General features: G+C 40.5%; 1 protein-coding gene across 2 annotated transcripts in view; it reads right to left on the bottom strand.

The window, feature by feature from the left end:
• Positions 1–19537, bottom strand: part of LOC129193950 (gamma-aminobutyric acid receptor subunit pi) — an 81405-nt gene extending 61868 nt beyond the window's left edge. For both annotated transcript variants that reach the window (XR_008573658.1, XM_054798774.1), the window contains exon 1: positions 19294–19537. The gene's annotated coding sequence lies outside the window, so the exon portion shown is untranslated. The remainder of the gene's footprint in view (positions 1–19293) is intronic.
• Between the last annotated feature and the right edge of the window lie 3116 nt (positions 19538–22653).

The following is a 22653-nucleotide window of genomic DNA, read 5'->3' on the forward strand; positions in this document are numbered from 1 at the left end:
CCTCACAAGTATCTTTCTTCCCGTATTAGTCAAGTAAAGACTAAGTGTGTGATTACTGCTTCTCTCGCAGCCTCAAGACTGCAAGAGTCTTTACACACAGTGGATGCAGAGGGAGTCTACATGAGACGTCTCAGGCTGTATTGAGACGGCGAGTCTCAGTTCTTTTGGTCACGGCTGAAAAATAAGCTAAAATGGAGCCAAAGAAAGTTGCATGTGGAAGGAAAGGAAAACAGGAAGGTGTCCGCGTTGATCTCACTGCCACATCACGTCTTTGGCAACAATCACGTCTTCAGTGGAGTTAGAAGTAACCTCAAATGAAACTAAAAAAAAAAAACATAATTCTAAAACTATGCTCTGTGTTAACATTTTTGATTTTCTAAAATGGATGATTTGGAATTTATATTATTTATGGAACAAATTGATTTGATTACAATATGTTTTGGTTAGAGTCTGACCTTTACTGTAATGAATTAACACTAACCCAGGAGCCATGGAAAAAAATATGTAACTTTTAATAAAAGTATTGTCAACTACTATACAGTGTGTTGTTTTAATGTTTTCCAAGACACTAAACTTGTGTCAATTTGACCTGACCAGCTGAACAGTGCATGCAATTCCGTCAGTCCAAATCCAGTCTGCGCACTCTAATTTATGGCAGAGTCAAGTGTTTTCTCAAAGTCCATGTAGGTTTTGAAATGAGCTGGCAGCTTCAGTGTTTCAAAGCATGTGGCGGACATAGGAAGGGTTCCACCACAAATCTCCACTCTGAGTTGAGGAGGAATCTTCTCCCAGCCAAACCAGAATGTCAGCAGCTGAGCCAGCCGATGAAGCTAAAAGTGGATTCATGATGGAAGATTAACTTAATCATATCTATCCATGATGGATATACTGCACACAGAAGCATTGGAAAAGAGAGCAATAAATTAGTCAAATGTGTTTTTTTATACATATAATTCAGGCAAAGACGACATAACATTTGCTAAAATAAGCATATATTTTGACTAATAATAGCCCATACTGGGCCACACGGTGGCCTAGTGGTTAGCATGTTGGCCATCGGGAAGATTGGTTTCCACTCTCCGTTGGGAATCTCTGTTTTCTCCGGGTACTCCGGTTTCCTCCCACATTCCAAAAACATGCATGTTAGGTTAACTGGCGACTCTAAATTGTCCGTAGGTATGAATGTGAGAGTGAATGGTTGTTTGTCTATATGTGTCCTGCGATTGGCTGCCGACCAGTCCAGGGTGAACCCCGCCTGTCGCCCGAAGTCAGTTGGGCTAGGCTCCAGCATACCCGCGACCCTATACATGGCTCTGACTGGACAGCGAGTCAACAGTTTAATGTTGGACAAAATGAATCAAAGATGTGATGAGATAATGAGTTACATTTATTGAAACATTTGCAAATTGTGGCTTTGAAAAGGGTAGAAATAAGTGCAGGATAAAGGTGTATCAAGCAGCCTGTTCTGAACAGGTTATCTTACAGCTTTTTTAGCTTGAAACCGAACGTATGGGGTAAAGTATTTTTAATGACGCCTTTATTTTGTTCCAAGTAAACAGGATGTAGATAGACTTGATGATGATATTTTTAAGGTGAGTCCAAAGTCATCAAAATTGTGACTTGAGTCTGACTCGAGTCCAAGTCCACACCTCTGTTTGTAGCCTTCTTAAAACCTTCTTGTCCGTTTAACCAACATAATTGGTTAATTAATGTAGCAGGATAAAATGTCCAAATATGGCCGTTTCGTCTGTGACTTCTTAAATAGTGCTTCCCCCAGAACAAAAGGCAGCAGTATTATCGTCCAGCAAAATTTGTTATCGTGACAGGCCTACTCTGCGTACTTTCATTCTGGGTTCTTTCCTCGATAGGCCTGTCATGATTACAAATTTTGCTGGACGATAATTGTCCTATAAATTATTGTCGATAATTAATATTATAGACAACATTTTTTGGGACCATTTTTTCATTAATTACAGTATATGGGGAAATAATGAGTACGTCATATCAAAAGCAATAAACTTTAATTTCTCAACATTGTAATTGGAATGTCAAGAGCTTCTAAATAAATTAAACACACAACATAATAAATTAAACAAAAATGACAAAAAATAACTCAATGGAAATAAAATGGGCTCTCAATCTCTTTTAGCAAAAATTGCGCATAACTGCAAATACAATAAAAACCCCAAACAATAAAAAATATACCCTGTCTCTTTTGAGAAAAAAAACAACACTCCAATAAAAACCACACATGCAGTTATGTAGTGTACTGTTAAACTAATGTAGGGGGTCATATTTGAGCTGGACCACATACCTGCGTTGGCGGAATAAAATGCAATGTTTCTGATGTCCTTCAACATGTCTTCTTTCACTTGGTTATACAGTTCAGGAACTGCTGCTTGTGACATGTGCATTTTATACTGTCTGTCAAACATTTGTAACACTGAAATGTTGGCTTTTTAATCGTATTAAAAGGTTGCCTTTCTTTTGCAATGGGGCGAGCAACATTGTCTCTGTGCGCGGATCATTTTGCGCTGTTTTGTTTTATATTTACTTTGCCAATCAAACGCCTCAGTAAGCGTTGACTGTCGGGACGAAGGCTCTGCTGCACCTCCACACCGGGGCTGTGGTATTCGGCCTAGAAACCATGGCTTTTTTGCCGTCAATTATATTAGCGTTTGCTTGCTAACTTGCTAACTGCTAGCACTCTGTCTGTGTATCCACTTACTACTTGTAGTACTGGGGGACAAAGAGGCTGACAGAAGGGTTTACGCTCTCCGTTCATTCCACTATAGAACAATGCGCACAGACACATGCAAAGGGAACCCTCTTGTCATCCAGTCTGTGTGGTACGGAGAGATTTTAATCCTTCGATTAATCCATTTATCGATTATCATGACAGGCTTATTCTACCATCTTCCAGTGTGGTAACCAAATATATTGCTTTTATTTTGTAATACAAATTGAAAACCTTTTAAATTGCGTGATCATTGACTGCTTCTCCGATAGCAATACAGTCCAAAGAACGAGGAAGACAGGCTATTGAGAAGAAATAGCCATTACAATAGCCACAAAAAAACATCACATCCACCACATGTGTATCCCGGAAGAGTTTGAAGCTGTCGAATGAGAGGATGAGGCGTTTCCCAACATGCTTTTGGGTAGTTACTGTAACATTATCACTTATGAGTGTTTAATGCCTCTTTAAAAGGTGCATTTGAACAGTCAGGGTGTAATATTTCGTGTGGTGTCGTTTCTAGGCTGTACAACTAAATTACTTTTACTTTTGGTCTGACTCTGGTACCCTCAGTAACAACTACATATAGTACTGTTAATACCATACGTCACTTTACAGGTTGTTTAGCCATAGGAATAGTTGTGACTGAATTAAGGAAATGATTGTGGAGTTTGTTGAGGTCTGCGATGCAGGCGGTTGCATGCTGTTTTCCAATGAGTCCCGCGGGCTGGATGAAATTGCAGCACCTGCGAGTTTGACACTTATGCTCTGAAGGCAACAAGGAAATTGACATTAGTATTCATATTAGCACAAGGAAAGAGGGGAGCAGCACGGAATTGCGTGTGAACAACTTCCACAGTATAAGGTGTGTTTTTGTCATTTTTCTCTCAAAGCATTTGACACATTTGATTAACCTTAGTTGCTACCTACTTACAGGTGCTTCCTCTCTTACAAACGACAAGAAATGTGCACGTTATCATGCAGCTCCAGGAGTTGCAGCATCGGTCATTACCCTGATCGCGCAGGAAGCTGGCAACCCACTTGTTCAGTCAGTCAAACAATCTGTAATTTTACCGTATATGTAAGCATTAACTCAGACAGACATACTGTACATAGTGTGGTATTGTAGTGATAGTCATGGATACAAGAATTATCTCTCAAAGCACGATGATATCCTCCAAACATTAATGCCATTGAAGGGACCAACTTGTCTTAAGAATTTAAGAAAAACAATATTTGCATATTTGCAAATAGTGTGTAAAAATATAGGTAAATACAAGAAAATGTACACTTTATACAAGGGAGGGCAGCCAGTACAGCGCAATAATGTTGTGAATTATGTTTTACAGAGAGGTGAGATATTGTAGAGCTGGGTAGCGCGTGGAATGAATGAAGTCCTGTAGCATTCACTGTGGGAACGAAACAGGACGAGTCTGTTGGAGAATGAGCTCTGCTGGGTGGGTGGGGTTTTCCATGATGGAGAGCAGTTTGTCCAGTGTCCTCCTGTCTCTCACTGTTACAAGCGCCTCCAACTGAGTGCTGATAACTTCGACTTTCCGGATCAGTTTGTCCATTCGGTTTATGTCCTTTTTTCTGGTGCTGCTCCCCCAACAAACCACATCAAAAGACAGGGCACTGGCTACCACAAACTGGTAGAAGATCCCAAGCAGCTTACTGTGCACATTGAAGGACCTAAGCTTCCTCAGGAAGTAGAGTCTGCTCATGCCGTTCCTGTAGACAGCATTGCTGTTGTCCTTCCAGTCCAGTCTGCAGTTCTTGTGGACTCCCAAGTACTTGTACTGGTCCACTACTGCCACTTCCCGGCCCTGAATGGTGATGGGTCACCTTCCTTCTGAAGTTGATCACCAACTCTTTAGTCTTGTCCACATTCAGGAGCAGGTGGTTTGCCTGAGACCACTCTATAAATCTACAATCACTGTCCTGTACTCCACCTCCTGTCCATCTCTGATACATCTAACCACTGCAGAATCATAAGAGAACTTCTGCAGGTCGCAGGACCCAGAGCTGTACTGGAAATCGGAGGTCTCCAGAGAGAACAGGAATGGAAACAGGACCAGTCCTCTGCGGTGTCCCTATACTGACCACAGTATCTGACAGGAAGCTCTGCAGCCACACAAGCTGGGGCCACATTCTCACCCACCCCTAGGTTCACATGAGTCAGCGGGCTCGCAGGACGCACGACTCAGGACTCAGGACTCAACGCCAATATTCCAATTTCTAAGACAATCTGTTTGTTTATTTGTTTAGTTGCCACTGGGTGGTGCTGAGATGAATTCAGGAAGTGACCTTATAATGAACAAATTATAACAAGATCTGACCTTGTGGAGCCAAATTATGAATGTATACAGTTTAGTGGCAAATCTTCAGATTGACCATTTGTCGGCATGCCTCACCCACGTCCTCTAGCATGGGCTAAATTGGTTCACATTATATCATTGCCCAACTGTCTAGTATGTGTGATTTTAATTTCGGCTCACTTGGTCAAAGTCCCTTGCACTAGTTTGTCAAAGTACGACCGCTCGTTTTCGCCGTTTCAAATAAAAATGACTGACTTCCTGTTTGTTCTGGAACAAGGGTTCTTGAGACTTTTTTGTGCGTCCTTTCATGATAGACGACTCCACCCAGTTTCGTGATGATATGTCAAACTGGCGGCAGGGGCTCCTTAAATTTGTCTTAGGAATCCCTAAAATATGATTTTTTTTTTGCCAGACCTGACTCGCTTGTAAATTTTGGTCAGTTTTCTTGAACGCTAAGGGCCTCAAAAATGGGAGGTAAGTTGTGGAATAATAATAAACATAGCAGTTTCCAGAGGACGGAAAATATATGCAATGGAATTTACCCCATAGGGTTATGGAAACAATTAATAAAATAACATCCTCCAGTTCATGAATAATAGCCTACGTAATTTATGTGTTCTAATTTTGCTACAGTTGACACTCAGGGTGTCAGCTAAGACAAGATACCAATTATACATCTCTCACCGCTTCCATATGTGCATTTAATGTGACACAAATACTGTAGTTACAAAGTAGTTAAATAATGATCATCGGGGGCTCAGCCGGGAATAAGGGCCATATGTGAAAAAAATGTCCCTGTGGCAATTCCATGCCTGCCTTTACCAGCTCGACTCAAGTCCCACATCTGCTTTACTTCAATGACCACCTTCAAGGACACTGTCATGTTCTAAGGGAGGGACTCGTCCAAGGCGATGCATGTCATTCCAGTATGACACTAACCGTGGGCATTTTGATTTAAAACAGACTTGAAAAGGGCATAAACAAATATAAAAATTTATGTCAGGCAGAACTGAGTCACTTGTATTGTGCTTCAGCATTTATTATAGGCATAAATGAGTCACATCTGGCCCCAAAGCCGCTCACCATTGCTCAGTTATTCTCATTTCTACACATCATATCTGTGATTTATTGAATAATGAACTGCAAGGGTGATTTTGTAGGCGTAAATTCAGAGATTATAACCAGCTGGTACTGTATGCTTATCTTTTGTTAACTGTTCATAAAAAATCTTCAACTGCTTTTTTTTTTCTGGAGGTGGAGACTAGGGGTGTCACAAGACACTCGGTTCGCGAGACGAGACGATACATGAGATTGGGTTAATGAGAACGAGACGAGATTTTAACATTACTTTTAAGAAAAGTATACAATGGAAAAATATATGACAATAAATATATTGCAATGTACTAATTTAATTTTTACTACGTTACACTTTTCTGCTCATATGAAGATATTGTACTTTGCATAGCATTTGCAGTATCACGCCTTCAAAACCAACTACTTGCCCTCACATTGTATTTAAATGTTTTTTCCTTTGAGTAAGAACAGCAGTGTGTCTTTGATTAGGGATGAGCGAGTACATCACTATCTGTATCTTTATCTGTATCTGTATCTGTATCTGTATCTGTATCTGTATCATTTCACCCATCTAAATTATCAGCATCGTAGCTGTACTTGGAGCAGGTGGGGCATAATCCGGAGGCGGGCGTGGTTTTCTGGTTAAACCACGCCTGCCTCCGGATTATGCTCGGTACATTATTTTAAGTCTGAAATTGACATGGATTGATCAGAAGTTGCTATATTTATTGTCTATTATTCCGCTATATGTGTACTGTGTATGTGTGTAAGTGATCAGTATTACTATTATTTAATTATTTTTGAATAATCTGTGTGAAATTGGTGATTCATGCAAACATCCAGTGATGGCAAACAGTGAAATAATCTGTCAGGCTTGTACACTGTAGCTCTCTCAAAAGCACCGCCGCGTTCAGTACTACGAGCAAAGTTTTCCAACAGACTTCATACCACCGGCCAAATTATAAGCAAGCAGACGAGAAAAAAAACAAAACACCGGCAGTGACTGACGCACTAGCCGTATTCAGCTGTCTTGTGACAAGTTTAAGATTGCAACGTGTATACTGCAAGGTACTGAGAGGGGTGTATTATTTGACCACGCTTATGTATATAATGTAGTATCATAGAGGCAGAATGTTTGATGCATCTCTTGTTCAGGTGTACCTAATGTTGAGACCTGTCAGTGCAGGTAACTGTTACCACTGTCTGTGTACTGCCAACTGAAAATTAAAAAAAATCATATATTGTGGGGAGCACGCCTGTTTAATGGTGACTTCATGGAATGAGACAAAAATACATTTTAAGGAAAAAAGCGGTCATGCGACCCCGATTGAGTTGCATAAGTGACTGATGCAACACAAGCCTGCACAGCGCTGTCTTGTCAAATGCACCCCGTACTTTAAGAAACAAGCTTACCAAGTAATTTTAGATCCAAACCGAATTAGAGGCGAGCTGAGGAAAACCTAATAAAGTGGAGGCAGTGGGCAATGCCACATGAGCTGTTTTCAACTTGCCAACTGCACCGTGTTCGTGAATGAGGCGCCGCGCAGCTCTTTTGTGGCTGCCGCCTGCAGCCGGCGGAGTCTGTCTCGGGAGGGGCGGTCGCTGCGTGTGCTGTAATGAGGATTTTCTTTCATTGCGATTACGGGTAATGAGGAGATGTACTCATTTAACGCTCGTACGCTGCAAAAATGCATTATACTTGTTGCTCATCCCTATCTATGATGGTCACAGTAAATGTACACTTCAATGGAGATGCATTACCAAGCTCGTTATCCGCCAGACATTAATGATTGTGATGTATTAATAATACGCAGAGCCGCAGTTTTAGAAAAGGTTTTTTTTTGTGATAATGCCATTGTTTTGAAAATGTTCACTTTGAGACATATTTTCCAAAGTTGGTGTTTTCCATCTCCAAAAGAGGAGCTAAAATGACACAGTTTTTATCATTTTTAAGTTAAATGGGGCCAGCTTTGTTTTACTGTAATGGCCCCACTAACTCAAAGTGTTGTTCGATATTATCATTATGATTATGACACTGAGTCTAATAGCGCAGTGCATTGTCAGTCGAATTGCTTCTCATAGAGGCTTTCACAATACACACACTCACCCTCCATGACACACACATGCACACCCACAATCACAGTTGCACGACACTTACATATGACCGATGGGAAAATACTGGGAGACACACAATAGATGCACTTCTCACACTCACACAAGCCTTACTTTCACTTCTACACAAACTTAACTTTCATTTTCTAGAGGGGCGCGGCAACTGCTATGTAGATTCTGTGTATTTTCATTCTGGGCTCTTCCTGGATCTTCCTCATTTATGTTGAGTCCAGCACTGTCACCAAATATATTGTTATTTTATCGCTTTTATTAATATTATTGCTTGTTTTTAAGCCTCACTATATGCTAGCTGAGTCTACTAAATGTGAGTATTCCTACAACTACACACTGTGCAGCGTTTAGTTGTACCATTTTGCATCTATTTATTCTTATTATTACTCTCATTCCGCTGTTTTTTTGTCTGCCTCCTCCTTACACATTTGACATTAGCCATTTTCTCACTTCTTATCATGTTAGGTGTTAGCTAGCACCTGTAGCGTGCTAACATCAGACACCACCTTTGTGTTTTGTCATAGTTATTTCTTGAATTCAACAGGGTTTCTCACTGTCTTTATCAAAATCCCGGCATGTGCAACTTTTCTTGGCTCCATTTTGGGTTATTTTGCATCCGTGATAAAAAAAAATAATAATAAAGCAGCAGAGAATTAAGGTGAAAAACACTATTGAATTCAAGAAATAAGTCATGGCGAAACACAAAAGTGGCGTCTGTGTTGATCTCGCAGCCATGTGTCATGTCTTTAGCAACAATCGCATCTTCAGTGAAGGTAAAAATATTTCATCCATCATTTATATGCATTTAGAATTGGTTACTGCATGTAAAACTGTAATTGTAAAACAATAAAAACATGTTTTGTGTTAACATTTTTGGCTTTCTGGAACAATTTGATTTACATTTTTTTCTTATGGGAAAAATGTATTTGGTTAGAGTATGTTTCGGTTCAAGTCAGACTTTCTGCAAACGGATTAATGACTCCAGCCAAGGTTCCACTGTATCGTATCAGTACTGGCAACAGCAATACTGCAATACTGGACATGTATTTATTTGATATCGAATCGATGCCAAACTTTCCAGTGTCACCCCCCTCACTCCCCACCCCCCCGTATATCCACCTGATTCTATCAAGTGTTTACTTCCTGTAATACTGTCCTGCTCATTCACCAAGTAGAAGCCCGAAGCAAAAGGCATAACACCTATTTTCACAGTGTTTATTACTTGTTGCTAATTTAGCCACAGGCGGGGCCGCCATGCAAGCCGAAAAAGTTAGGACAATTCCAAGCGCCCCTGACTGACAAATAGGTAAAATTAAAGAGTGAGGCTCCAATGTGATTTTTTATTTTTCATGGGGCTGGAAATTCCTGCCAGAGCCTCTGGCCACAGGGACACAGAAATTAAGTGCTATACCTGAGAACTAAAAGAAGTCCTTTAAATGAAAATAGCTTTCTTAAGAAGTCAGTGATTAACAAGCTGCTAGTTTGAGATATTGTGGTCTTATTGAGCTCTTTATTTCTCGTAACTTTAGCAGTATTAGCGGAAGTCATGCTAATTATGCTGATGCTCTAGCTATCTGGGTTATGTTGTTTGTCTTTGTCATGCCACTCACTTGAATGCCTACAAAGCTAATTCATTGTTGGTATGATTGCATTTACAAGTGGTCCTCGGCTACAAACAAGTTATATAGTCTAGTTATATAGTCTAGTTCTTCTTTCTGTGAGGGTGACACTACACAAGACACATACGAGGACAGTACACTGCACACAGGGTTGTCTACAGGCTCCAGTTGCAAAACAATGACATGTGATCGTGTTTGGTGATCGGCATAGAAAGGCATTGCTCAGCATATGCCGGTCACATGCTTTTTCCACAGAAATCGGGCGATACTCTTTGGTGGCTGATCGATCGGCGCACCCTTAAAAAGAAGTTTTCCATGCATTTACGGGAGCGCATTCGCTATATGCAAAACCTCGCAAAATGCAACTTCGTAAACCGAGGACTACCTGTACGCTGCATAATATATTCAGCAGTCCTGAAAGTCTGGGCTGAGTTGACGCTTCAGTTCAGTGCCGTTATGGACATTTCTCTTGCAGAGACATTTTAAATTCATACCCAACTCCACATAAACATGAAGAAAAACCATGATGTGTTTGTGCACCTGCTCTGTGATCAGCTAAAGCAGTCTTAGCATCATACAGTACCATTTTCAGTCACTGGATTTTATTTTGATGTTCAAATCGATAATGAGCGTCCTTGCTTTTCTATAAGAGAACTATGTAGAACACCGACAAATAAATGTCAGTGTTAGTGTGAGTGTTCAGCCTTAATCAAAAAGGACTTTTCTGAAAGCCATTCAGCACCACTTCTCTAAGCTTTGGCCACATTTCTTTGACACGTAATCCTTGAAAAGTAAAGCCTGAGGGAGACCGATTTATCTGAAGAAGCATCTGGACACTGTGACATTTTAGAAATGGACAATACCAGAAGGATTTATGCCGTCACTTGATATTATCTATGATGGATGACAGTGCAACACAGTCAAGGAAGGCTCCCACATGACCATAAACAGAAAGTGGCACAACTTGCCAAATGGCCCACACTGCTTTGATGCACCTGCGCTTGAAACAAACCTGGTGAATCTGAAATAAAGTGCCAGAAAGTGGCATCATATGGTCTCCACCTGACATCACTAACGGTGTGATTACGAGGTGCACATACCCCAATGACACTGAGTAATGCTCACGTTGAGCTTGCAAGTTTGAGTACAGGAAATAGTCAATAGGCAGGTAAAGCAATAAACCTGATGGATGAAATCAATAAAAAGAAAAAAAACGGTTAAAGGCTGCCGTGTTTGGATCGTGCCAGCCATCTGAGAGGGAAACACGACATCACTTGCAGCGCTGGAGTTCTGATGATAACACTGAGCCCTGCCATTATCTCGACACAACTCTATTTATGTAAATCACATTCCTCTCCCCTCCAGTCGCAGTTTGTGATGGTTGGCCTGCATTGTAAGATCTGAAAGCTTGGCAGCTGGCAGTTTGGAACCGATGAGTGAACAAAATCTGCAGCAATTAAGTATGCCTTGCAATCTGGGTTCGTTCCAAAGATAAAAGGCATTATGAGTGTTTCAAATAATTTGTGAAATTAGAAAAAGCCTTGGGGAAACACCACATAAAGCTTAATAGGCAGAGTGATTTTCATCATGGCTTTTCATTGTGGAACAGCATTGCCAGATCGCATTTGTATGATAATTTTACCCTCTGTATCATCTGTCATAACAATTTACAATGCTTAATCCAAAAATCTAGGATCACATGACCCCATCAATACATGGTAATTAGCAAATACAAACGGGAGACATCCTGCACTGCGCCTGATGCAGGAATGTTAATCTCTTTGTGGTAGGCAATTCAATACGTATCTAAAGTCATGGAAAAAATTATTAGACCGCCCTTAAGGCAGGGGTCTTCAACCACCGAGCCGTGGGAAAAATTTCAGGTGCAATGATAAAAAAAACCCCCACTTATAATACTACTAATAATTTATAAATTACTACATCCAATTTCATGTAAATGGTAGGGGTGTCACAAGATCTCGTGTCCCAAAAGATACAGTTTGAAATCCCACAGTTTTTGCAATTTTAAGTTGTTAGTTGCAAGCAGCAACTTGTCCCACTTTGTTTGACGGTCGTTGAACGCACCATGTAAAGGCCCGGTCACACCGCCCGAACTTTGCTGTAGCGTTCCTGAAGCGGTGAAAAAAAATCATCACCGCTCGTAACCGCGCACCAAATGGGAAAAAAATCGAAAACAGGGGCGTTGTCCTAGCGGTGCACCGCTGAAGCCGGCGTTGCTTTAGTGTTGGTTTAACGGTAGCGAACGTTGGTTTAGCGGTGACGCGAGCGCTGATAGAGCGGCGTTCTGCGCATGCGGGCTGGTGGCATCCTCATGAAGTGCTGGAAGCCTCGTGTATCCTGATTCCTCAGCTCCACCATCAGCTCTGTCTCTCCTTCTTCTCTCTCTTCTCCTTCTGCCAACAGCTTGTTACAATCTGAGGAGTTTCTCATTCTGCTGCTGGACTAGTGCACCAATCATAGCAAGTCTCTCAGCATCCATGGTAGTACAGTTTTACTGTAACTTTGAGCAAATTCGATATAACTGAGGTCTGCACTCAACGGCTATTCCAAATGGGCTCCTGGTCCATTTCTCCCCGTATTTATAGCCAAATTCTGCTCCACCTCCGACACTTCCATACCAACGCCAAACCAAAGTTCATCACCGCAATGGATCGCTGCTTCATCGCTGCTTCAACACCTGACACCGTTCCAGCAATCCCGTGTCCGCTCGTAAAACGCTTGCAGCCGCTCCACCAAAGTTTGTGCAACGTTTAATCACCGCCCGGGCAAAGCTGGCGAAGCAGCAGTGGTCCATCAGCGGTGGCCGAACGTATACAGCGTTGCCTTAATGGGGGCCAACGTCTGTTAAATGGTGGTGCGCGGTTACGAGCGGTGAGGAATTTTTTTCACCACTCCAGGAACGCTAGAGCAAAGTTTGGGCGGTGTGACCGGGCCTTAACGTTCTCTCATGCTGCACAGATAGACTACTATACGTTATTTTTCCTGTTTTTCTTTCACCTCATATTTGGTCCCAAATGCTGATACTATGTGTGAATGCAGATTTTATTACCTTATTGAGTGCTAATGTGCATATTTGTTTGGTGCACCTCTCTGAAAAAACAAACTCCAGGCACGTACGGGTGGATAGTGGGTCTGTATTCATTTTGTGCTTTTAATTTGATGATGTTCCTGTCGTAGTTTTACACAATATATAATAAATAAGATAAATTAGATCGCTATGATGTACGTATGTTTTGACAATCTTTCCCGGTGACCAGCTAGCATGCTGCTTATACTTCCGCTACTAATGGAATTGAGGTCCATTCTCGTCTTCAGTCATGCTTGGCTACGGAGCATGCGCGACAATCGTTTCGCCGGAAGCCCAGGCTCTTGCGTTGTTTAAGAGACGGACTGTCAACCGGTTGCTAGTCTTGTGATACCTGGTGCATGTCTCTACAATCCATTATTCTAAGAATGTATGGCTGATTGTTATCAATTCAGGAGGCTGCTACCTATGCAGCCGCATCTCTCGCTTGTCAAACCGACTATCTGGTCGCATCGGTTTATTGTTCACAACCCTAGCATGATGTTGTGTATTCATGTGTGATAACATGAATTTCTCTATACAAGGAGCAAGCCACATATAGAACACACTCTGCAGAGTGAAATCTGAGTGAAAGAACAGCTCTCAGTGGAACATTCATGCCTGGACATTAGGGGTGTAACGATTCATTCACTACATCGATGCAACGATCCAACTACATCAGTGTGTTTAGCAAGTTTCCTTTCTGGATGGCATATACAGTATCAATCTAAAATAGTTTAAAAAGGTAATTAATCGATTGATTCGATACTAGGAAATAAAAAATTGGATTTAAGCATGGCAGGCTTTATAAGGATGTGTGTTTTTTAAGCACTTTTAATGGTAAAGACTCATTTAAGACAAAATTCATTCACACTGCTGCATGCCACTTGCCATCACTTCACAATGTATTATTTATTTATTCATTTATCATAAACCCACCACACCACGGTATCCTGTCCAGTGTGTCTGTTAAGTGCGTCATCAAGATGGAGGACCCATCCCGACCCTCTCGGTGGCAAAAGGTACAAGGAGGCCACATTACTTGCTAGTTGCTGCACCGTTCTTTCAAATGGAGGATTATCAACACAAAAAAGCCGCTGCTGCCATGGGCCCGTACAGGTGAGAAAGTTTCAACACCTAATTGAAGACACCATACCACATTCATTTGCTGAGGAATTTCCATAATGTCCCTCACCTTAGGGTGCAAAGTGTAGGTTTGGATTACACAGTTTAAAGTGAATAATTCATCATGGCATGCTATACCACCCTCTGTTCATCCTGATTTTGAATTGCATTTTTAACTAATTTTTTTGTAGTCATTGATCATTTATGTAAGTCAACATTATTAACAGCATTATAAATAATTTACACCTGATTCCCTTACAAAAAACAATGTGAATCTAGGAATCTTCACCCGCACTGTCCAGTATCCAGATATTTATTTCACAGTCACACTGGTTGAATTTTTGCCTAAAAAGTTACTGAATCGATTTAAAGTTGCTGAATCGTTTCAGATTGTATCGTCCTAAATGAAGCAAAATCGTTCTTGAATCGCATCGGCAACCATGAATCGTGATACGAATCGAATTATTATTAAAACGCATCGTTACCCCCCTACTTGACATACATGGTCCAAGTCTTACACATGTATCTGTTTACTCCTGACATACAGTAGCTTGCTACAAATGGTTGCCAGTTCGTCGAGTCTGACAGCCACTTCTGTGAAAGGTATATACGCACACACTGCGTATTAGAATCTCTGTTATTCATTGCTCGTCAGTCCTCTAACGTACATTGTCTAATGTAATGACCTAAGTGCGATATAAAATTGTCTGGTACAGATCTCCTCCTTTAAGTAGTCTGTCCCTTCATTGTGTTTCGTATCCATTGCCAGATTATCAACGTGCTCTTTGCAGCCAATTAACACACGAAGTAGCACTAGTAACGCATGACATAGCACAGAAACACAAACCGCAAACAACAATAGACAATGATTTGATACATGATGATTAAGAAAATGTTTAAATATGTGTGGGCTGTTTAGTGCGGTTCTACCAATGGCAGCTTTTTTCCAACAGTGCTGTTAGTTTATTTCAAGGTAAAAGTGCATTACAGTAATCCCTGGTTTATCACGGTTAATTGGTTCCGGACCCGTGAACGTTTTTTTTAGCATTATTAGAGCCCTCTACACATGAAATAACACCCCTATAGTCACCTTTACACTTATATTACCCAATAAAGTAGATAATAACAAAAAAAAAGCCATTTAATACATAAATAAGGTGTGTGCTGGTGTGTGTTGCTATAAATGTGTGCGTTGGGGGGGTTCAGAGTTGAGTTTTAGCTTGGCATGGGTTACTGCAGCAACAGTAGCTTGTGTTTTTTTTCAGGATTTGTATTAGGGATTATTGTGAGATAATTCAAACGTGCAATAAAAGACTGTTGTTTGGGCAATCAGGCGTGACATTTGTCTCTCACCAAACATTACAGTAACATACCTGACACCTAGTGACCAGTGTAGAATACTACATATCATTCACAGCGTCTTTGAATGTGTCTTCTGAATGTCTTGCACATGTAGTTTAGTTCATCTAGCCATTTTTATGCTCAAAAATGATTAATTTAGGCAAAATATATGTACAATTTCCTTCAATGTGCATCGTTTTTGATTAATAATAGTCCATATTCAACCACGAAACAGCGTGATGTATTAATTAATACATTTTTTTTTAAACGTGATAAAGTGAAGCCACGAAATTGGAACCGCAAGGTGGCGAGGGATAACTGTATAAGCACACTCTGCAAGTTAAAATCTCTGTCATTCATTATTCGTCCTGTCAATGTACTGTATGTCATTTAATGCACATTGTCTAATGTCATGACCCGAACGTGATATGAAGTTGTCTGATACAGTTCTCTTCCATCCAGTACGACGCACGATGTAACACTGAAACACAAAATGTAAACAACAACGGACAATGAGCACTTCGGATTGGGGGCACAAAAAGAAGGCGAGCTAAAAAAAAAGGAATATTAACACGTTAAGTCTGAAAATATTTAGGGCCAGGACCTTGATACATGAAGATTAAGAAGATGGTTAATTAAGATTGATATTCTGGGCTGTTCAGTGCAGTGGCTCATCCTGCACGCCACGTAGCTGAGGGCGCTGTTCTGCCAGTGGTAGCTTTTTTCCAACAGAGCTTTTTGTAAAGCTGCATCATATCTTGTGCGATTCACAGCCTGTGGTCATGTTTTAATGTAAGAGATAATCTTCAACAACGTCAAATCAGGTGTGTATGATCATTTCCTGCAAAATACAATAATTCGAAGCTTCTGGTGCAATAATATGTCATTTCCCCTCTGGCAACACTGTTGGTAAACCACCGCATTAGTGCTGCTACTATTCAGTTAAAACATTGAGTGGCCATAGAAGAGCCGATTCATAACATATCTGAGAGCAACAGAGCTGACTTGATATACGATTGGAGTTGCTTGTGTTGCTGGTAAATTATCTGTTTGTACAATTGAGTACTACTCCACTGAACAGTGCCCAGAGGGTGGGCAGGTGGATCCAAACATTGATCATATCGATGGGTAGTATCGGTTTCATATCAATATAAGCCTGATCAGATTGATATTTCTCAGTTCTCCACTTTGTCACTCCAGCACGCTCCATCAGATCCTCCTCCTCAATTTACTTCACTGTGCCCTCTGCCTGCCTCAGCACCATGGGGAGCAGAGCTTCCAGCTGTTCTGCTCCCAAACTCTGGAACGCATTACCAAACGACATCCGAAATATTGACTCACTCCCCATCTTTATACAGTATCCAGAATCAAAACTCATCTGTTCCAGACTGCATACTCCCTTTGACTTGTTTATGTACTTTTTATCCTTTGCTGTTTTAGCTGTATCATGTGCAATGCCCTTGGGTTTTTAGAAAGGTGCTTATAAATTAAAAGTGTTGTTATTATTATTATTATTAGTTCTGTTCTATGTTTATTTTATGTTAAGTATCTGTTTTTTTGTTGTGTTGTTCATATTGTTACATTGCTGACAGTTTTATATCTATGCTGTATATTGCGTAGGGCTGTCAAATGATACATGTTTTAATCAGATTAATCACAGTTTTCAAATTAATTATTCATGATTAATGTCTGAAATATGGCCAAATATGCCCATTACTGTATTTTCTTAACAGAAAGACAAATGGCAGGACGGGGTTACAGTATATGTATTTATAGGTATTAACAGTTCCAAATGAACTGAAAATTTAAATCAGGCTCCAAGATATCACACACGTCTGAAAATCTATTTGTCTAACGCTATTCTCTTTAATAGCGGCAGAGCATTTGAGTCACACACACTTTCACTATGTTATTATGAGCAACAAGGGGTTGCGCTCAAACACATCACACAATTTAAGTTGAATTGACACTTTAAGAGTATTAATAGCAAATTGTACTTCTAGAGTTATGCAGTGGTGGTAGTGATGGGGAGGGGGGCTGGTGTCCAATAAAACCACAAAAAGTTGCTTGATTTGTTTCTCGTCACTTTGTATGCAAAAGATAATCTTAAGGGGTCTGAATACTCTCAAAATAGAGCGACAAATTTGGTAATTTGGCAACACTGATCCCTCCTGCAACGTCTTCTTGTTCTCTGGCAGACCAGAGTCTGAGGTGTTTTAAGAAGCAGCGTTACGATGCCATCTACTATGCAAAGTTGGAACGACAAGCTGCATTCGTAGAGACAGTCCCATTATAATGTGTTTATGAGTGACGGTAAAAAGTTGGGTTATTAATACAAGGTGTGAGTGCAACTATGTTCTTAAACGTCCCTGTTAGCAGCTTAGAAAGATGAAGTCAGCTCCGTCGCCCATCTATGATGTCAACAGCCGTTGACCCTCTAGTTCTTTACTAACTAACAGTTACGCCACAAGTCTAAAAAATGTTGACACAAAACATGTTTTTTTTATAGTTTTACATGCAAAAAAAAATTCTAAATGACAAAAGAAAGGGTTAATAAGCATTTAAGCTTACTTGTACCGTCATTGAATACGTGACAAGCGAAAACAACACGGACACCACCTTTGTGTTTTGCCATGAGTTATTTCTTGAATTCAATAGTGTTTCTCACCTTCTTTATCAAAATGCTGGAACTTGTTACTTTCTCTGGCTCCATTTTTGCAACCACAATCAAAAGAAAAGCAGAGACTTAAAGTGAGAAACACTACTGAATTCAAGAAATAACTCATGGCAAAACACGAAGGTGGTGTCCATGTTGATCTCACTACCACATCATGTTTTTCACACATTCAGTGAAGTAAAAGTAACCTTAAATGTAAATTTATCAGTTTAATTCAGTATTTATATGCGTTTTTAATTGTTTTTTGCGTGCAAAACTATAAATTTAAAACTATAAAAATGTGTTTTGTGCTAACATTTTTGGCTTTCTGGCATTGATGAACTGGATTTACATTATTTCTTCTGGGAAAAATGTATTTGGTTAGAGTACATTTCGGGTACGTTCTGGAACAGATTAATAACACTAACCAAGGTTCCACTATATAATCATGATGAACAAATTAAAGGCAAAATCACAAAATCATTCAATGAGCTTGTAAAATCTCAAGCAAAAAGTGGTATCAGGTGTTGGTATCATTATCGGTAACACTAGTCCTGTCAGACTATTGGCAAAATTTGCAGTACAGTATACCCAGAGGCTATTCATCACTAACAGTCACCTTTGTGTCACTTATAACTGTCACCTTTAAAACCACGTGGGTGCCCAATTATAGGTTGTAGTTCTCTTTATACGTGAAAACCAGCTGTAACATTTTATTGCCCCTGCAATTGTAAAGCAAGCCTGGTGTCTTCAAATATGGCTTTGGGGAGAAATCAATCAACGATCAACAAGCATGTATGGTTGTGCCAGAACTTGTTAACCTCTTAACCTTAATAGCATCATCTACACACCAGTGCACATGCAGGAACCATTAAAAGAAGTACGCGTCCCATGTAAATGCACACGCCCAAGCGACCGCTAATATATTAAACGCGTGATGATGATTACACAACATCTTTCTGCATGTGTTGGAACTTCAGACAATCGTTCGCATCTTTCAAAGTTGGAAATCTTCTGCAGACTCCAAACGTGCCTTTGCATGCGCGTTGCACGCAATGGCGCGCTGGAGGGAGGGAAAAGCCGCACAAAAACACAGCAGACTCGAGAATAAAATAACGCTTTCTTGAAAAAACACACGGGTGGTGAGTCGCCACGGAAAAGCGCTGCTTGCAGTCACACCCAAATCAAAGTCAAGTTCAAAAACGAAATTTTACCTGAAGCTGCCGATGTTAGAGACGTCACATATCTCAGCGCATCCTTCACGCTACATTTACGCAATCCGTAACAGAAGAGAGCCCCTCCGGTATGTGTCCGTCCAACGCAGGATGCTACACAGTTCTACTAAAGACAACACTTGCCGATTCGAGCTCGCATAAGAACGACAATACAACCGCTTGTGCTCAGTCAGCAGATTCCTCTATGGGCGCGCTCCTGCGCAATGACGCACGCGTGGGCATGCGGCTGATCTGGAACCTCAAAGAAAATGATGAATGTCTCTTAATTTCTGCCATAACGGTGATCACCTTGGCATTGTATCGTGGGGATTAAAACAATCTTTATGTGTTTCAACTCACTGTGCAGAGCTGCACATGTACCAAATGTTAGGAATAATATTAGGCTCATCCACTCTGCAGGGACTCCCATCAGCAAAATGAAACATGATTGCAGCCCGAATGGAATGATATAGGCACACAACATGCACGCTGTGTCATCTATTTTGGTTCTTTGAAGAAATCAAGTGACAATAATCCTGTCAGCACAAATTTAACGCTTGGAAGCAGCACCTGCAGCTAGTATGCTTTCTAATCGGCCACATTGAGAACAGTCTGCTACCACAAAAAATATTTTAAAAACAGCAAAAAAAGAAGCAGGAATGAGCATCTTGTGCAATAGCAACTCATGTAACCTCATTTGTTTTCCTACGAGAACACAACAAAATGCCCCCAGTGGGGCACTATACTGTTTCAGTGTCAGCTCACATGTGCTATAACTGTTGAAGCTTGCTTGATAAGGCAGCAAGAGTACAACAGTGCCACCATTCATGCGGGAGAGGGTGCATGCCCTTTGTTGGCCAACAGCCTTTCAGTTGAAGCATGTTCACGAGTATGACGTTGAAAGTACTCCACGCATGGAGCTTCCACCTCCAGGGAAGCTGCTCTGGAGATGACCCCTGACCTCTGACCGAAATAGGAAAAGTGGGGAGGAGGGAAGATCATGAAAGCAGGATTGCGCTCAATATACCATACTGAATATCGCTGCACTTAACTGTGAATCAAAGAGCATGACAAAAGGGCAATGCTGGAAAAGATGCTGGGGAGAATGAGGTTTATTTTACCCCTTCACCTTTATTCATTAGCATTCAAAGTTGCCTTGAGGTGCATAAAACTGTTAAAGGTCAAAATTGTGCACACTGGTTGCATATAACATGTTAATGTAGCATTCCTACTTTTATTTTGGCAATACCTTGACACGTCATTGTCAGCCTCACCAATACATTTGTATGTCTGCTCGTGTGCTGTCAGAAATTTGCTTGATATATCTGCCTAGATGCATGAGGAATAAGCGGGACATTTCGAAAAAAGCATGTTATGAGATTATGTGCTCTCTTCTTTGTCTTGCTCGTGCATGAATACATTAGCATATGGCATTATAATATTGCCAAATAGTTGCTTAACATTTATTTCGAAATTTAGGGGTCAGTGGCCTTGATAAGGCCATGTCCACACGAACATGGCTATTTAAAAAAGGTGCATTTCCCCCACTCCGGGGTTAAAAAAATCTCCAGCCACACAATTTTATTTAAAAAATAAAAAAATAAAAATAAAAAATAATAAATCATGCGGTTTAATGAGTGAATACATCCTTAGTCCAAAAAATGTGCATTTTTAAGGAAATTTGACATATCCTTGCCTAAATGAAGCATTTCAAGCATAAAAATGCCAAAATGAACTAAAATTCAAATATAAGGCTTTCAGAAGACGCATTCAAACATGTTGCGATGATATGTAGTATTCTACACCGGTCACTAGGTGTCTGTAATATTACTGTAATGTTCAGTGACAAAATGACCGGGTTGGTTTTCCCAAAGAGACATCAGGCAGACACACTTTTCTGTCGTTTCTGTCGTTTAAAACTTTTAGCCCACGCGGGGACGTGTACTCCTTCCTGATTGGATGTGTTGGCATTTAACTGGTGTTAGTGTTAGTCAAAAGTGCATGGGTGTATTCAAGTGTGCAGGCATGCAGCGGGCGTGATAAGGTTGCCAGGCAACCCGTCTGTGCAAAAATGAAAGTGAAACCAGTGTAATCACAGAATAACTGTACACTGCTACATTATCTAATTCCATCAGCTCTAACAGTGAGACACACAAGAAACAGTTTTTATTGCAGGTTTGAATTATCTCGCAACAGGCACAATAATCCCTAACACGGGCTACTGTTGCAGTCGCAACCCATGGCAACCTTAAGATCAACACTTCATGTCCTCCTCCCACTCAGCCCCCTTAGGACCGGAACACATTTACAGCAACACATAAGTTTTATTTATATCTTAAATGGCTATTTTCCCTTGTTATCACTACTACATTGGGTCATATACATGTGAAGGTGACTAGGGGGTGTTATTTCATGTCTACAGGGCTCTAAGAATGTTAAAAAAGAAGGTCATACACAGGTTCTCTACGCTCTAACTACAAAAATATGCCACCATCAGATCTGGAACCAATTAACCAAGATAAATGAGGGATTACTGTATCAAACTATTGCGATATTTAACCCCATGATGGATTATCAATACACTAGTATATCACTTTTTAAAAACGTATGATTACTTATTTATTAAAATATAGCTGCTATAAACGTCTTTCAGAGTTACTCTTCAGTGAGTCACAATTTTACATGTCATTCAGGAGGAGCTCCTCATGAGAGTGGCAGGAAATGGGGTGGAAGTCACAGAAGAAGAAAAAACAAGCAAACGTTGGGGGCAGTTAAACATAAAGATGCGCCAGCATAGTTGAAATTAAAAGTGTGGACTCAATTTAGCTTGCATAGTGTGGATGGTACAGTACAAAGCTGGTTAAGGCCTTTGCAGCATGTAAGAAATGTCTCATGAAAATACAACACAAAAGCATGCACAGCATAAGACAAAATTGTGCATAGTAAGAGCAATGTTGATTTTTCTATTCAAATCCGAAATGTTGTGTTATTCAATCAAGAGATGTGTGTTTATTTTACCTGTGAATAGTCTCTTTCATCCAGGTCATGGTATTCTCAGGGCACTGAATCGATCGCAACTGGACTGTTTATGTTGTCTTAGACAAAACATCTTCTAAGACAACCTGAACAGTCCAGTTGCGATCGATTCAATGCCCTGTGAAGGGTTTAGTTTATTTCTTTTATTGTCAACAGTTCTCATGCTGCGCAGCGTCATCTGGGCCATTGTCTGTTTCTTTCTGGTGAGTAGTGACTACTACATACTACACCGACTATTTATTTCCGTTATGCTTCTAATTCACAGATTTGATCTTCTTGAGATACATGAGATGTGTTTTCTGAAAGAGTGTAAAACAGGAATGT

The sequence above is a fragment of the Dunckerocampus dactyliophorus genome, chromosome 14 (genome assembly GCF_027744805.1).
Source record: "Dunckerocampus dactyliophorus isolate RoL2022-P2 chromosome 14, RoL_Ddac_1.1, whole genome shotgun sequence".
Classification (NCBI taxonomy): Eukaryota; Metazoa; Chordata; class Actinopteri; order Syngnathiformes; family Syngnathidae; genus Dunckerocampus; species Dunckerocampus dactyliophorus.